Below are 13,065 nucleotides of genomic sequence, written 5' to 3'. Positions count from 1 at the left end.
GATATTTAGTGTTCTTTAAATATCACTGTATTTGTTATCCTGGCTCTCACCCACTGAAGAAGAATTTGCATCACCGAGATATCAAATGCTTCAACCAATCTTATAAAAAGCTCGTTTTTAATAACATTCTTAAATTACTCTGGAAGGATTTTCCCCACAATGTGGGCAGTTTCTTTCTTGTGACCTGGAGCTCTAGTTTCTCATCACAGATCTGAGGGGAGTGGTGGGTGACTACAGATGCTGCAAGCTGTTGATGGAAAATACATAAAGGCTGTAGTTATTTTCTACAAATCAAACAAATTTTATTTATGCAACAAATCTTTCAAGATCAGCCGGCCACTCAGGAGGTTAAGTGAATTAATTGTCTAGCTGTGAAGGAAATGAGAGTTATCTGTGTCTGTTCTCCCACAACCTCCCACTCCACTGGGGGGTCTGCTTTAAATAACAACTAGCAGGGGTTTGGTTGGGTGTTTGCTCATCCACTGAGGCTTCTGTCTGATTTGTTTATGACTGTTTTGCATAACATTGTGCAAAATATCACTTGCACGTCATTTTTTTTTCTCCTTAGTTGATGTTAAAATAGAAGTTAGTATGATAAATAGGATTAACAGAACACTAATATAGAGTCCTGCTGTTTTAGCTGGGTTTGCTTTAATATGAATTCTGAATATGAAGATACATGAAATCACAGTTGAAAAGAAGAACTCCATGAATTTTGATTTTTTTTGTAACACAAAATGAACAGATGACTATCATTACCAGCAGAAAAAAAAAAAAGAGAAAAAAATGTTATGGCAATTAATTTCATAAAATAAACAAAAAAAGATGCTAGGATTAATGAGTTTTTGTAATGCTGTCAATCACAAGCATTTTTTGGTTGCACTACATTTATGTAAATTTTAAATTATTCAGGCTGTGCAACATAAAGAATTTCCAGAAGAGTACCCAAAATATAATAGTCCAGTCCTACAAGTAGTTTGATTAGCCATGCATTATAGCTTATTCAATGTAAGTCCTAAGTTCCTATAAAACATATAAATCAGTTTTTAAAATTATATTATTTATTCATCCATGTTTAAGTTCACAAGCCCAAAATTTTTTGCATTTTCAAAAAACAATGATCCATTAATTTTTCAGCATTAAAGGTGAAATGAGAATTGTCTGCCTACCTGCATGAAAAGTTTTGTCTTCAGATAATAATCTAATCTGCAGAAGTCTGACTGCTTTTGGGAGTGGTGATCTTTTAAAGTGATATTTTAGACAGAATTTGGTACTGTGTTGCCACACAGCTGCATATTGTTCTTTTGGATGCAAGCAAAAGTTCCAACTATGCAGTGATGGTGAGACTGCATCAATCAGAAGTTTGCCTGTGTTCAGTGAAGTTCATTGTTTTCTGAACTTACACTACTTTCTTCATCGTAAGAAATAAAATAGCACTAATATTTTGGATAGATTTATGACTGTATAATGCTTTTACACAGATGCTTAATCTGATATGGGAAGGCATCCTTTAGTAGAATAGACACATTCATGTTATTTTAAACAGCAAATGATAGAATTAGCTAAACAAAACCAGTCATATGTCAGAGATATATCTGGAAACCAGCAAAGGCTTAGAAAATAATTCTTGACTTTATGATTTGGGAGTTACAGAATGAATAATTCAAAATTTGAACATTTTACTTACAATACGACAACTAATTTGTTAACTCTCTTGAGTTTATCAAGTAAATATCAGTTTTTAATTTTAATCAATTATAAAGAAGCTTTATAATTTGTCTTGAAATCAACCATGGCTAAGGTTTTCAGTGCTGAATTTTTTAGATTTAGTGTCCCATCATAAGTATCTGATGAAGCAAGGACTCTACATCGTTCTGAACACCCTCTCTACTGAGTAGCATTAGTCTTAGCCAGCCCCCCTCCTGCTGATGTGGGCCGAAACCAGGACAAGATACAAGGTTTTGTCTTCCAAAAGCAAATTTGGAAGCAGGCTATGAGCTTTGAAAAATGCAGGGGAAAAAAAAAAAAGACGCCATTTAAATTATAAAAAGAGTGATCAGTGCTGGAACAGATGTCTTATCCACTTCCAATCATGTTATCGTGTTTCTTACCAATACACCTTATGTTTTAATCTGAATCTTAATAAAATTAAAGAATGTATCCCCATTCTATTAAGTTAATGAAAAAAATCAGCTGAAATTCAGCTTTTTGAAGTGAAATTAGGGATTGTGTCCTGTTGCTAGTGGGATTTATATGTATTATCATATTACATTGTGAATTCAGTGCTAATATGAATAATAGCTTCCTTAGTAATTTACTTGGTGTTTTCTTCAAAAAATATCCCACAGTTAAGAAAAAAAATTAAAAGGTAATACTCTGACTTTCTTTTCAATGATCTATAATATTGAACAATAGGTCTTCAACTGCAGAATGAGATCTAGTGCCATGCTCAAATACTAGCATACAAATAGTATAACATAACAGAAAACGACACATTATGGTTATTGCTGGCTCACTGACTCAAAGAAAGAAAGAGGTGATATTAATTAAAACCACTTATGGTTTAGACAGGAGAGCTGCCAGGGAGGGGGAAAGTATACAGATAGATAATATCCAGAAGAGATCTAACATTGAAATGATTTCCTCTAATAAGAAAATTTGGTCTGTGACAAGAACAGTCCATTAGCTGACATTACTAGACTAGGCTTCTTCATGTTTCTAGCTGTATAATAATACAGCTAGAAGACAAATGAGAGGCAGAGAAGCTATGACTGCACAGTCAAGCAGATCACACCTGAGTGCATGTGCCAGATTAATACTTTTCACATTGCCTGACTAAAACAAAAGTCAAAGTTCAAGAAAGTCAGTCAAGCAAATGAGGGAATTATAGCTCAGGATGAAAAGATGGGGGAGAATAGGGAGGTATGGTGAATGCTGTTTTACCAGAGGAATTATAAAAAAGTAGGTTTTTTTTTTGATAATGTAATTAATTTTCCCTCTTGTCCCAGGTCATTTAACAAATGGAAAAAAAAGAGAAGTATGTTTTAAAACTACACTTCTTACCTCATAATTTAAGGTATGTGTCAAAACAATTACTGAGTTTTTTACATTTCCCTCAATATATGAAAAAGAATGTATGCTTTGAAATGAGTTGGAGAAATCAGTGGAGGAAAATACAATCTATATTTCCCTAGGACGGGAAAGAAAAACAATTACGATATAGAAAAACTAAGAAAAACTGTAACTGTTAAAACCTTTTTTCATTATTGATGCCAAATTAAAATCATATTCATAACATAATGCAAATATTACATAAATTGTTGTAAAAATCAAATTAGATTATTGTTTTTTCCCATTTAGACATGGAAGCTTTAAACCAGAAGTTTAAAAAACCACAGAGAACAGTGTTGTCAGCTTATTCATCAGAAGCAACAGACAAGAATCAGTGTATTTTTCTTATGTTGCAAGATTTTTGTAGTTCAAGATATGCTACAGGGGTGGTGGTCAGAGCTGCTCAGGTATACACCCTTTTGCAGGAATGTCCAGAATAAAGAAACAAGATTTTTGAAAAGTTCCTCAGAGTAAATAAAACTACACTAGAATAAAAAATTATCAGAAAAAATCAAGAATTGCTAAAAAGAAACTATATTAAAAGCACAGCTTCAAAGTACCCCTTTTTTAAAAAATATGGGAGCCGTAATGAGAGATTAGATGTTTTTTTCATGAACTGCAGATGACTATAGACAACTTACAAAGTGGATAATCACATCAACTAAGAAAAAATCTGCAGGATAGCATGCACATCAGGACCAAAAATCAAGAAAACCTCTTTGTTCCCTTCATTTGTCAGAATATTTATTAGGAAATTCACTGACTACTTTTATGAGATAAAGCTCTTCCACAGCTAATGGTTCTAAACGTTAATTTTTATTTTGAAATGAATAGAAGATAAGCAATATCTCAGAAAATTAGAAATAGTTCAGCTGGGGCGTGAACAAATTCACAGCAGTCCTGTTGAGAGGGATTTGAGGGTGCTGGTGGGTGAAAGGATGGACATGAGTCAGTTATGTCTTTTTGCAGCCCAGAAAACCCCTAAACCACTGGTGTCTTGGGCTGCATCCAAAGCAGTGTGGCCAGCAGGGTGAGGGGGGCATTCTGCTCCACTGCTCCATTCTCATGTATCCTCACCTGGAACACTGCATCCAGCTCTGGGGTCCTCTGAGCAAGGGAAGATGAGGACCTGTTGGGGCAGGTCTAGAGGAGAGTGAAAAAAATTATTAAGGGAATGGAAAACTTCCTAGGAGGATAGGCTGGGGCAGTTGGGGTTTCTCATCCTGAAGAAGGGGAGGCACCTGGGAGACCTTTTTGTGGCCCTTCAGACGTGGGAGTGGGCTTTAAAGAAACAAAGAGACAAAATTTTAGCAGGGCTTGCTGTGATAGGATAAGATGTAGTGGTTTTAAACTGAAATAGGATCAATTTGAATTAGATATTGAGGGTGGTGAGACAGTGGCATATGTGGTATAGGGAGACCATATGTGGTAGATGCCCTATCCCTGATTTGATGATTTGATGATTTTGCCTGTCTGAAACAATCAAACAAAAATACTCAAAATACTATGTATCAATCAGTTGAGGTCCAATTCATAGCAGAACTTTTAAGAAAATAGTCCTACAACTTATTTGTATCAGCCAAAACTCAGTTGGTGAAGATATTTCTCTGTCTATCCAATATTACACCTTCTACAATGCGTTGAGTTTGATGAATAAGTAAACACTGGGATGCTCTTTCATGTGATATTTGTTGGCAGGTTAGGGGAGCATAACCTGACTGCAGTCTCAATCAAATGCATGCAGAACTTATCAGGAAACTGTTCAGAGAATAGCAAGCTGAACATCACAGTCAAAAGTACAAATAATGGGTTGAGTGCTTTTATACAGAAATTGGACCATAATCCTTTATTATTCACTATTTGCAAGCTCCATAATGATGGAATAGCAGGTACACTTAGCAAGTAAGCAAACTGCACCAAAACAGGAGGTATTGAAAGCTGTGTTGGACAGTATCCATTTTGTTCTGTTGATTACACAGCTGTTAGATGCTCTGCTTACAATGCCTTCCATCGATGCTTTATGCACAGCCATGCCACAGCCACCGATCTGCAGACTGTAACCCTTCTTTTTCCTCTGCACTTTACTCACTGAATGCTCTTTCCATGTAAGCACTATACAGAAAACCTATCATTCTGCTTCTGTTTCCAGAAAGGGGGGATAAGGTATGATGCAAATCACTTAATGAGCTTTTACTTGAGTAATAGCTTGTTGGGCTTTTTCCATCTGGTTTGGTTTTAGTTTTTTTTGGGGTTTGGGTTTTTTTTCATTAAAAGCCTTTATATGGATTAACCTTTAACTGAAATCCATACTGAGTCACCATTTATTTTTCACTTGCATTCCTATATTTAAAAAATCAATAAAAATTCTAGAATTAGCACATAAGCATGTCAAATATATTATATACATGAAAATTCTGTAACTATACAAAGGGAAAAAAAACTTGAAACCTTTTAAAAGAGAACAACATGTGTTCTGATTTGGTTTAGTATTTAGTTGTTCAAATTGGGTAATGGCCAAGAAAACAGGGGGGGAAAAAGTACCCTGATGACTTGCTAATAAACTCTAGATCCTGAAATCAATGGCAGGCAAAGGGTCACTGTCTAATCAAGCCAACTACAGGATTTTAAAGCTTTCAGCTACATTCAAAAACATAAGAGGCCACCAACTAAACAGAAACAGAGTTTCAACTCTATTGACATAATGAGCAAAAACACTGTGTCTCCCTTTGGCGAACACATTAGTAAAACAGCAAGGAAATCAACTGATGCTTCAGCACAGAAAAATACTTAAGGAGCTGTAACTTTTCATGACTGTTCTGTGTGTCTATCTGACATGTAATGAATTCACAATGCCAAAGAAGAATATAGCAGGACAGAGGGTTTTTTTTCAATTTGGTCTGTGCAAGTCTGTACAATTAATTATTTAAAAAGGTACATTTGACATATTTGTACTCTTTAAGTCAGTTAACTTAAGAAAGTGGCTATATTTTCCAGAAAATGAAGTATGACTTAGGAAAATTGTCTAAGAAATATAAAGCAAGTTTTGAACTCTTATAGAAGTTTATTTTTAAAATTTTTAACAGGTCTGTACATATAACCAAGACAATTCTTTCTAACCTACTTTTCCCTTCAAGTCTACTTTTGTCTTCAAGTTTAGTTTTATTACAGTGGTCTTTTCAACAGTGAAGCAAAAAAATCCCAGTTAAATTAACTCAAAATTAATTACACTCTAAAAGCACAACTTAAAAATGAACTTGCTCCCATTCAAACTGTAGGTGAATATTTAACACTTTTAAATACTGAATATTACCTCGGTATGCAACTTGAACACTTGACTGGTAAAGAATTTCAGTTGTCCCAGCTGAATGTCTCACATAGTTATCCTAATAATGCCTATAAACAGCCTTAGATACCTGCTACTCAGAGACAGTGTTCATGCACAAAGAATGAGCACTGAGTATGGACACCTTCCTTAAAATGATGTGAGCTGAACGTGTACAATTGTCAGTGTTTTTTCATGGGAACTAACAGAACTACCAGTCCTTGGAAAGACCGTAATCTGAAAAACTGCAATCCTTTGTCAGCTGCAGGAATAAATGTGATTTGACAACATTCAACAGGTCATTTTAATGAGAACCCAAAGACGGGTAACAGTCTTCACATTATCACAGTCAGCTAAGGGTACTAGGATGAAGTAGGATACAACCTGCTGAATGAACTTTAGAGTTAGGGGGAGGGAAAGTATGTGAGTGATAAATGATGCATCTGGATGTCACCTAACACTGTCTCTCAGATATAATGTTCTGAAAGTCATTTCCTCTGTGGCAGTGGGTCAACCCTATTAAATGATGATTTAAGGTACAGAAAAGCAGCCTATATATCTGAGACTTTTATTTAGCACACTTGTATAAGGAAATTGAACTGATCCTGACAAAAATACTAAAAAATTTGAGTGAGCTGGAGCAGTTTTTTTTAAAATGAAAGTTAGAGAATTTAGCTTGAAATCTGAATTTCATCACTCGTGGAGCCAATTTACTATGCATCGTTGACTCTTGACAGTGTTAACATATAAAGCCTTTTCCCTTCAGTGCAATACCTGAATTCTATTCAGAGAAGATATTTTTTATTTATGAATCTTGTTCAGGGGGAAAACATGGACTTTTAATTCAAGCTTCAAATGTGTTGCATGACTACTTTGCTAACACAACACATGGGAATAGTAATATCCATCAAGCAAAGCAAAAATGACTGAAACTATCTGAAAAGTGTTGCAAGAGCTTCTTTGAGCCTTGATCACTTCTGTGGAAAATATGAGGTAAAGGAGGCAATGTTTAAAATAGACCAAAGAAAGAAATTTTTGATGTCTTGTTCTCTGAGCAAAACGATATGTGATTTTGTACAATATTCTAAGCAATTAGATTTAAAGGCACAAGAAAATATATCTCTTTCTCTGCCTGAAATAAAATTTATATTGTCTTATGGCAAACACCATTACAAATGGTGATGTACAGTAGCAACTTTCTCAGGAATTACACCATGTATTATGTTCCAAATACATATTATGTAATATTCATGATTTTGTTCTGCACATGCTGTGGAAGACTACAAAGAAATTTTTCAATACAGAAGGTTTTTTTCTTGTGGGTCATAATTTTTATCATGTTATGCTTAGAGGCGCCTCTATCTTCATGCACTCTGAGAAATTGATCACACTTCTGTTTGTGCTACTTCAGATTCAGTTTGAAGTTTATAGGAGTGGCAAAATCTAATGGCAAGGAGAGAATGACTTTTCCTCTCTGCAGTTCTCCTTGGCTTTCCTGCCAAGCAGAAAACCATTGAATATATTCTCTGAGCTAGATGTATTAAATCACATCTGCTGCCCTCAAGCTATGAAAAGCAACAAAATAAGAATAGCTAGGTGTTGGATGCCAGACACCCACCAAAGCATCTCTATCACTCCCCTCTGCAACTGGACAGGGGAGACAAAATATAAGGAAGGATTCATAAGTTGAAATAAGGACAGAGAAAGATCACTCATCATATACTGTCACAGAAAATAACAGACTTGAATTACAGATATTAATTGAATTTATTACTAGAAACAATCAGGATAATGAAAGCAAAATAAGACCTTAAAGAACTTTCCCCCTCCCACCCTCCCCTCCATCCCTTTCTCAGTGACAGAGTAGTAGTGGAGTAGTGGTTACAGACAGTTCATGGCATGTTGTTTCTTTCTGCTGCTGATGGAGGGGAGTCCTTCCCCTGCTCTGGTGGTTCTTCACAAACTTTTCCAATGAGTCCATACCACAGGCAACAGTTCTCCACAAACTGCTGCAATAAGGGTCACACTTCCATGGAATGCAGTCCTTAAGGCACAGTTCTTCAGGTCCATCAGGACCATTAGGTCATAAGTTCTACCTGGAAACTTTCTCCAGTATGGCCTCCACTGTCCACAGGTCCCTGCCAGGATCCTGCTCCAGCACAAGTGTCACACACATTCATAGACTCCTCTCAGGGATTCTGCTGCTCTGGTCTGGGTTTCCTCCATGAACTGCAGGTGTATTTCTGCATCCATGTGCTCCTCCATGGGCTGCAGGGGGACAGCTTCTTTACCATGGTCTGCACCACAGACTACAGGGGAATCTCAGCTCTGGTGCCTGAAGCACTTCCTCTCTCTCCTTCTCCACTGACCTCGGTATCTGCAGAGATATTCACCTTACATGTTCTCACCCTGCTCTGCTCCAGCTGCAATTACAACTGCACAATATTTTTTTTTCTTCTTCTTAAGTATGTTATCACAGAGGGTTTACCATCATTTCTGATTAGCCCAGCCTTGGCTGGCAGTGGCTCTGTTCTGGGACTGTCTGGAATTGGCTCTGTTGGACACGGAGGAAACTTCTAGAAGCTTCTCACAGAAGCCACCACTGTAGCCTCCCTGCAACCAAAACCTGCTCACACAAACCCAGTATGCTGGGCAAATGTTGCCTCATCCTAAGCCATTTCTTGTCTGATCAGTAAACAGGAGGTAGTTTACAGAATGCAAATTGTAGGCACATTTAATTAAAAGGGCAGTCCAAAAAGCAGCGACATTCTTATTGGCTTTTATAGAAGTTAGCCTGGGCAATATGAGATGAGACAGTCTTTTGGAAATCACATAGAAGTCTCTGCAAAAGGAATGGAAGGCATATTAGAATCATGGATGAATCATGGCTGTGATGATTCTGGCCCAGATGTCCAGACTTTGACAGCAAGGGTGGGCTGCAGGGTTGATCCCTGGGTGAGCTGGCCAGGATTTGGGCCTGAGAGTGGCTGCTTAGTGGTGCCTGTAGCCAGGAAGTGCTGGGCTGTGGGGAGATGGAGACCATCCCTGCTGCAGCATTGCTGGGACAGGGCTGACCCCAGTGCATGGTTGTCAAGTTAAATGCACAAGAACACATTAACATGAATCATTATGCAATTGTCTGCCCAAACTTGATAGAAAAAATTAATCATTAAATTTTTGAAAGCCTTTGAGTTGCTAATGGTTTATTTTCCACAAACTGAAGAATATAAGACAAACAGAGAATTTCAGGAAGTGTTTTTCTGCTCTAGATTTCCTATTTGCTCATATTTCTGCCATACCTGACAGTCAAAGCATACAGTAAGTTAAAATCAAGTTTATTACAAATAAAAAAAAAACAAACTAGCCAGTGGAATTGTATTAGTGGAGTCTGGACCTTGTCCATCCAGTCGTGAAACTAACAAATGAAATCAAGTCTTCTGTTAAGCAGAGGTCTAAGTGCCAAGCAACATAAACAAATACTTCAGCTCCAGGAGCGCAGGAAAGCAGACCTTCTTATTCCCTCATGCTTATATTCCATGATAAGACATCAACAGCCATGACTCCCAAGTGCTGAACTGTGTGACTTCTTCATACAGAAACCTCTTTCTCAGTGCTGTCTCTCTAACAACAGTGTGAATACACTGCAGTTGGATGTGTGACTTACAGCAAAAATTCATTTAGAAAGCCTGCCCTGCTGGGAAGCAGTTTCATTCCATCCAACAATATACAAAAGGTAGCTCATCATGCTGAGCTGCACAAAATTTAGACTTTAAAAGAAGAACAATTCTGATGTAGGTCAGGCTATCCCCGTGCTTCTGCAGGACAGAAGGACAAAATGCATCATTATCTCTTTTCACAGGAGAGCCTTGATTTATAGGCAATTATCTACATTTTGTCTCATATAGAGTGGTTAAAATAGAAAATTTTTGAACAAAAAATGTTTAAATCTCACACATCAGTCATATTTCTTGCATATATAATATTTTGTATGCTCTATAAGGCTCTTAGGTAATGTAGAGACATTAGTCATGACTAAAACATAGATCAGAACTATGGCCACCTCAGTTACTTTGTGCCTCTGAGCACACACCACCCACTGCCATTTCTACCCCAATATGCCCCCAAAATCTTGTAATGCAAAACAATTTTTCTCCAGGAGGAAGGCTATCAGGGTAGCATCTTTGAACCAAAAAAAAAAAAAAAAAAAAATTGAGTCTACTTCAAATGGAAACAGTAGAGCAAGGGAGGCATCCCAGGACTAAGTGCTCCCTTCAGTCTTGTGATTCATCCTAAAAAACAGACACATAAATATAAATACATCACACAGAAATAGTCTAGCTCCAATGTTATCCCCAATGGATAAGAAAGAATATCCCAGTCAGTTAGTATGTATCACCAATCAGAAAGACTTTTTTTTACACCTGATCGAAAAAAAAAAACCACCTTACTTCTATCAAATAAACAGAATAGTAAAGATGATGTATTGAAACTTTTTAGTACAAGAATAAAACCTGTCTGGTTTGACATGAGTGCACGAAATTTCTTGCTCTGCTATCAGTCTGCTTCTCTCCTCAGGCGACTGTTTCTTACTATTTATTCAAACCAAATTTGTAATTTTGCCATATATTTAATATGTTTAAAATTAAACAGTATATCAGGGGAAAGTATGTGTGATATGACTCTGTGGGAGGAGGGGATTTGATTTATTGAGTAAAACTGGATCTGTAAGCAGAACTCTAATATAAGGCTCTTACCTTAGGATACTCAAGCTATTCTAAATGAAATAGAGTTATTTATTTATATGATCAATATTTTCGTTTGCATTTTGTGTGAAGCACATTACATACCTTATGTCTAACTGGGTTTTATGACTGTTTTGGCCAGGATATTAGTGTGAGTTCTGTATAAATAAATAAGCTGTTAACCATGGGTGATAGCTGTCACATTTGCAAATGACATTGACAGAGCTAATAAAATGCTGTAAGCTAGATACAAGCCCTGGTAGAGTGATGAACTTTAAAGACAAGAAACAAATAAATGTTTTACTGATCAAGAAGGAAAGAAGAAATAGATCACTGCAAAACAATCAATACCCCAAAGAATTTTTGTGTATTAGCAGTAAACTCTTCGTAAGCAAAGAATGCAATCTTCATTCTGTAAGAGGTAGTCAGAATTATAAGTTTTAATGTATTTACTTGATATGTTTACACACAGGAAGGCCTCCATAGAGCCATTTACAGTCCCAGTCCCACATCTATTTTACCATAATCAATATGATTATACTGTCTTTTGTTAAATTAAATGCATGCCTTTTTTTTCTCAGTAAGCAACAGGGTTTCTTTGTCTACAAAACAGTCTATTTTTTACATAAGCCCTATAAAATTTTATCAGTGAATTTAACTAAGAGTGATTTTTTAAAAAAAATTAGGCACTGGAAAAAAGATAAGTTATTATAATAAAATCCCTCACTAATTCGCAGGTAAGTAAATGTGCTTTGGCCACACATGTCTTTTCCTTCTGCATAATATGAATAATTTATTTGCTTATTACATGGACAATGTAAAATTTATAAGTTCATATGCTTCAAATATTAATTTCCTTTCTCTCAATTTGTCATATTTGAAGAAGAAGATGTGATAGTTCAAAGTTTTCTTCTAAATTACCACTTTCAACAATGGATGGATTTAAATAGTTAGTTTGGTTTACTCTGAATTTCTCAAGTTTTAGCATATATAATTGGAATAATTAATTTCAAAGTTGGCTTTGAGGTATCCTAATACCAAAAAACCACAGAACTGAATTATTTTCTCAACAGGTATTTTGTCAGCTACAGTCTCATGCATAAAAGGGAAAAGCCCCCTGAGCATCACAGGTGATGTGATTAATAGTTGAGGAACAGAGTGGTTCACATTTCTGCTCTCTTTAAAAATGATTCTCTGAATATTTTATGTGGTTTGTCTGTAATCTCAGCTCTCAGTAATTTAATTAAGTAATGACTCACTTCAGAGCATTTTTAATGGGATAATAGAAGCCATTGGACTGTACAGGGTGAGTGGAGGCCAGCAGTTCATTGACTTCCATTTCATAAGTCATTGGACTTTAAATGAACTTGTGGATTCATTTTCCTGACTAGTGTTATCTACGGATGAGCCAAGTCAGCTGAAGAAGGTTCATGAACTACTTCTTGTCACTGGGTGACTGGCAGATTCAAAAGATGCAGAAGAGGATGCAGATAAGTATTACAGGGCTGGAAATTAAGTGATGGTTTCTTTGTATTCCAAACTGCTAGGCAGGACAATAGTTCAGGTCAACAACACTGTAGCTAAAGAAAAAAATGCAGCTGTGTGACTTCCAAAGCCACATCTGTGATGGAAAAAAGACTGTATCATCACTTGATTTTACCACTTGGTTGTATGCCATGTGAAAAGTGATCTCATTTTGTTTATTTCAAATCTGTTAACTAAAAGCTTATTTTATAGGTCCTAGTTTTTTCTTTTTGCTTTTCTATTGTAAAAAAAATAATAGTAGTTTTTCATTTATTTCCCATATATCAGTTGTAATTTTGAAATTTTTAACTTGTTAGATATTATTCCCATCACTCATTTCTTTTCCATATTGAAGAGCCCTAACTT

The sequence above is a fragment of the Molothrus ater genome, chromosome 1, assembly GCF_012460135.2.
Source record: "Molothrus ater isolate BHLD 08-10-18 breed brown headed cowbird chromosome 1, BPBGC_Mater_1.1, whole genome shotgun sequence".
Lineage (NCBI taxonomy): Eukaryota > Metazoa > Chordata > Aves > Passeriformes > Icteridae > Molothrus > Molothrus ater.
This window is presented reverse-complemented; position numbering follows the sequence as displayed.